Below are 6,000 nucleotides of genomic sequence, written 5' to 3'. Positions count from 1 at the left end.
ACCACAGCAGAGGAAGAGAAAACGGGGGGGGGGGGGGGGGCGGGGAGGGGTCATTTGGCCCAGAAATAGGAAGTATCCCTTTGAAAAATTAGTGCATTGTCTATAACTAGTTACAGGGCTTTACCTAGCTGCAAGGAGAGTGGGAGTAGGGCATGGCCATTTAGTGAGCGATAACATTTCTCTGACATGGGTGGATATATGACAACCCATGATCTGAATATGAGAGCGCTTCTGGCAGCAAAGATCCAAAAGCCTTGGGAAAGGAACATTGTTTTTACTGGATCTCCTAGAATGAACAGCCTCTGGAGAAGCAGTGTTGGGAGTGGAAGGATGGTGGTGGGAGGAAGGTACCTGCCAATAAAGTACTAAATGTTTTAGAGATCTGTTTTGCTAAAAAGGACAGGCTCTGTAGGAAGTTCTGGGAATGACGTTTAGAAATCATCAGTCGATTATATAGAGTCATATATACTATGCTAATAGGTTTATACTGTAGACAAACTTACTGAAAGGTGTTTTTTTTTTTAAAGTTTAAGTGTGTTTAAGTAAGTTTAAGTTCGTTTTTAAGTTTGCTCGTTTATTTATTTACATAATCTCAAAAAAAATTTTGTGGGGCTCACAACTCAGGACCCTGACATCAAGCGTCTCATGCTCTTCTGACTGAGCCAGCCAGGCGCCCAAAAATTTCCTGAAAGTTTTTGACACTTGAACTGATATTATGGAATAGGTAGGGGCAGTTTAACTGTGCCATGCCATAGATGAGGATTCCCTAAATGTAGAAAAGTATGGTGACTTGTGTAGGGCCATATAGGTAATTAGTAAAAGAACTAGGGTTCAAATTTCTGTTTCCTCATTCCAAGTTCAGATTTTGTTTAGCTATTTCTTGACTATGAGATGATTTTGGAAGATTAATCCAGTAGTGGTGTACAGAATGGATAAGGTGATAGGAAGGCCAGAGATGGGAAGACCAATTTAGCTAATAAGTTTTTTCTAAATGATGGCGAAAGGACTCTGAACTAGGCTGTTTTTCAAGAGGTATGGAGAGAGATATGATTGGAGCTTGAATGAGAGAAGTGCCCTCCCATTGGAGTCAGAGAACACTTCTCCATGCCTTTATGACTTCATGGACCAGGATGTCAGCCACATTCGTACTTCTACCTCTAGTGAGGTTGCAAGGGGGAAATGAAGCTGTGTGGCTCAATCCCACATTTTCTCCCCTTATTTTCCTTCTCTGCCATGCAGTAGGGGGATGGGGGCCTGTGGTGGTCAAGCTCAGCTTTGCAACTGGTGGGTGAGTAGAATTCTGTGTTGGAGGGGAGAGTGTTAGCATATTCATGTGGCCATGGATTTCAAGCCACATTTTCAGGCTCAGCACTGTCAATGAAATTGCTATTCTTCTGGTCACCATTTGTGTCTCTAGTGTGTTTTTATTTTTTAGTTGGTTCTAAACTCAGGAAAAGAAAGGGTGGTTATTTATTACCCTCCTCAAGCTGCAACAGAAAGAATAGAGGCTGTACAAAGGGAATCATAACTTTGGGATGGAAAAGACCTTGGAAATTTTCCGGGTCAACACTTTCTTTTTATAAGAAAAAGAACTGAGTTGTAGAAAGTTTGGCATACTTGAGGTCACAGTTACAGCTGAGTGAAGTGTTGAATACTATTAATTCAGAGATCTTTCTCTTTCTAGATAAGGATACAATGATAATGGGAAAATAGTCAACTATAAACAGCCAGCAGCATGCGTAGCAGGGAGGTGGATATAGGCCCAGAGCTGTATATTTAAGAGATTTTTTCCACCCCCTGTGGAAGTTTTATGTGTTTGTAATTGAATCTCTCACTAATTTCTTTTTGCTTTCCAAGTGTTATGTAAATATGTATCTAGAAAATAGAAGTCAATACAGAAAACACAAATATATGTTATATATATATGTGTGTGTGTGTATATATATGTATATATATATATATATATATACATATATATATACATATATATGTATATAAAATGTAGGCAAATATTTATAGTTTGTTTTTTTACATCACAAACCTTAACCCAATTGGAATTTTGATATGGCATGAGGTAGGACATGTTTAAATTTTCATGTCAAAATATTGTTTAATTAATTTGCTGAAAATATTATTTGTTGGAAAAACCATTTTTTCTCACTCATATGAAATAACACCTGTATCATATATCATCTCTTATATATACTTGGTACTTTTCCAAACTTACCTTTCTGTCCATTGATCTGTCTGGCTTGTATCTTTGCCAATTTCATTCTGCTGTAGGTAGTTTGAACTGCACCTGACAATCATCATGGACAGCATGGGAAAAGGTCAGGCATTGGGTTCAAGCTTACCTGGGTTTGAATCCAAAGTATCTCACTTGTAGATGTATATCCATATGGAAGTGAATTAACTCTCTGAGCCTCTGAGTGTATTCATTGGAGAATGATAAGAATTGTCATTAACTAACAGAATTTCCATAAAGGTCAGGGAAAATACATGTAAAGCACTTACACTTAACACTCTTGGATAGGAATATTATATAAATACTTTGCATTATTAATAAGCTTTCACTTAAAAATTCTTTATACTATGTTAAATTCAATATTGTGCATCCACATGCAAGCTTATAAAGCATAATAAACATGGAGATTGCTTCTTTTATTTTCCTGGAAAAGAGTTACTTTAGTTATGTCTTTATTCATTCTTCTTTAGAGGAATTAAGGATGATGAGAGTCGATGTAACAATTTGTTTAAATTTTTTTTAACGTTTATTTGTTTTTGAGAGAGAGAGACAGAGCACGAGGAGGAGAGGGAGACACAGAATCCGAAGCAGGCTCCAGGCTCCGAGCTGCCGGCACAGAGCCCTATGCGGGACTCAAATTCACAAATTACGAGATCATGACCTGAGCTGAAGTCGGTTGCTTAACTGACTGAGCCACCTGGGTGCCCCTTGATGTAACCTAATTTTTAAAGACATTTCTGTCAAGGCTTGGTTTGAATCCCATTTTTTCCCTAAGCTTCAGTTTTCTCATCTATAGAGTTAGTACCTAACTCCTAGGTGAGTTGAGGATAAAATAAAATAAGGTGTGTAATATTTGGGGCTTGAGCTGACATAAGCAAGGCAGAAGCAAAGCCTGACAGAAGCAAAGGCAGATACACTGAAATACTGACATGAAATTGCTACTAGAAGATGAATTAATACAGGCATTTTGAAATTTATATGTTGACTTAGCAAATTTGAATCTCAACCTTTTATGAACATATGTAATATGCAAATCATTATACAATTGTATTCTGAAGAGCATTATCAAGTGGCAATAATTTTTATTATCTCATGCCACCTGGTGCCTTGACCAAGTTACTACAACCCATAATTGTGAGTTGTTAATGAAAATAATCATAGCTAATATTTATTGGATATTTTTCTGTGCCAGGACCTGTGTTAAACCTTTTTTATATGTTAATTAGCTAATTGATTCAACAAATATTTATTGAACGACTGCTATGTATCAGCCTCTTGTATGTGTTCTGTGATTTTATCAACATGGCATCCCTCTAGGTCAGTTTTAATGTTCTCCCTGTGAGACTCAGAGAGATTGATATACCCAAGGCCATACAGCCAGACATAGAAGGACTGGTATTTAAACCTATTTCTTCTTTCACTGCCTTAGTAGCATATAATAATTAATTTATTCTATACTATATATTCTATAGTCTATAGAGTGTGCTGTACTCTATTTATGTAGTCATTTTTCTTTTACAAGATGATAATGATGATTTCAATATGACAACCATATCAATAATCTTTTAGTAGGTTTTCTTGCTTTGGGGTTAACTAAATATTTATTTCATTTTAATTCCTTTGTTAACTTCTTGGCTATACTTCTTTGAAAGCTTTTTTAGTGGTTGCTCTAGGGATTGCAATACTCACTCTTTATATATTACTGTTAATCAAAACAGTATGGTATTGGCATAAAACATATACATAGATCAATGTAACAAAGCAGAGATTTCAAAAATGACCATGCATTTATGGTCAATTAATTTACAACAAAGGAGCCATGAATATACACCAGGGAAGAGATAGTCTGTTTAAGAAATAACATTGAGAAAACTGGACAGCCAAATGCAAAAGAACGAAGCTGAACCATTATTTTACATCATACACAAAAATCAACTCAAAATTGATTAAAGACTTTACGTATCAGTGTCTACTTAGACTTAGTATCAGATCATTTCATACACACTGTAAGAAATTTGAACAGTGTAATTCCATTTATTCTCCCATTCTTTATGCTATTGTCACATATTTTATACCTGAATACATCATAAACCTCACAGTACAATGTTATGATTTTTTACTTTAAACAAACATTTGCATTTTGATGGAGTTAAGAAATGGAAAGGATAACTATTTTTTAAGTTTTATTTTTATTTTGAGGGAGAAAGAGACAGCACAAGTTGGGGAGGAGGAGGAGGAGGAAGAGGAGGAGGAGGAGGGGAGAGAGAGAGAGAGAGAGAGAGAGAGAGAGAGAGAGAGAGAGAGAACTGCAGGCAGGCTCCACACTGCCAGTGCAGAGCCTGATGTGGGGCTCGAACCCGCAAAACTGTGACCTGAGCTGAAACCAAGAATCAGAGGCTTAACTGACTGAGCCACCCAGGTGCCCCAGAAAGGTAACTTTTATATTCATACAACTATTAACCATTTTTAAATCCTTGGCATTCCTTTTACTTGACATCGTTTCCTTTATTTCATTTCTGATTCTAGTAATTTGATTCTTTTCTCTCTCTCTCTTTTTATAAGTAATCTCTACCCCCAACATGGGATTTGAATTCACAACCCCAAGATTAAGAGTCGCATGCTCAGTCAGTCATCTATTTCTTTTCTAATTTTCTGCCTAGTTGTTCTTTCCATTACTGAAAGCAGAGTATGAAGTCGTTGTTATTGTTGAATTGTCTATTTCTCCCCTTCATTTACATTAACTTTTGCTTTGTGTGTTTTGGTGTTCTGTGTTTATATTGCATATATAATTGTTTTATCTTCCTGATGGATTGATGCTTTTATCATTATGAAGTGTCCCTATTTATCCTTAGTAATTTTGTTTTAAAATTTATTTTATCTGATATTAGTACAGCTGCTCTGCCTTTCTTGTGGTTGTTGTTTGCATGATATATCTTTTCTTTCCTTTTATTTTCATGTGTATGAATGTAAAGTGTGTCATTATATGGATAGCACTTAGCTGGGTTTTTGTTTTTTATCTCGTTTGACAATCAATCCCAGCCTTTTGATTGTCTATGCTTTTTCTGCTTCTATTGAAATGAACACTTTTTTTTTTTTTTTAGTCTCTTGGTGTAGTCAATTGTGCTGATTTTTATTTTTATTATTATTATTTTTAATATATAAAATTTATTGTCAAATTGGTTTCCATACAACACCCAGTGCTCATCCCAAAAGGTGCCCTCCTCAAGAGAGCCTTTTGCTTTGGCTCTCTCCCACTCTAACCTTTTTTTTTTTTTTCCTTCCCCTCCCCCATGGGTTTCTGTTAAGTTTCTCAGGATCCACATAAGAGTGAAACCATATGGTATCTGTCTTTCTCTGTATGGCTTATTTCACTTAGCATCACACTCTCCAGTTCCATCCACGTTGCTACAAAAGGCCATATTTCATTCTTGCTCATTGCCAAGTAGTATTCCATTGTGTATATAAACCACAATTTCTTTATCCATTCATCAGTTGATGGACATTTAGGCTCTTTCCATAATTTGGCTATTGTTGAGAGTGCTGCTATAAACATTGGGGTACAAGTGCCCCTATGCATCAGTACTCCTGTATCCCTTGGATAAATTCCTAGCAGTGCTATTGCTGGGTCATAGGGTAGGTCTATTTTTAATTTTCTGAGGAACCTCCACACTGCTTTCCAGAGCGGCTGCACCAATTTGCATTCCCACCAACAGTGCAAGAGGGTTCCCGTTTCTCCACATCCTCTCCAGCATCTA

The sequence above is a fragment of the Panthera pardus genome, unplaced genomic scaffold (assembly GCF_024362965.1).
Source record: "Panthera pardus isolate Hobbes unplaced genomic scaffold, ASM2436296v1 HiC_scaffold_17, whole genome shotgun sequence".
NCBI classification, from domain to species: domain Eukaryota; kingdom Metazoa; phylum Chordata; class Mammalia; order Carnivora; family Felidae; genus Panthera; species Panthera pardus.
The sequence above is the reverse complement of the archived record's forward strand: the minus strand, read 5'-3'. Positions refer to the sequence as shown.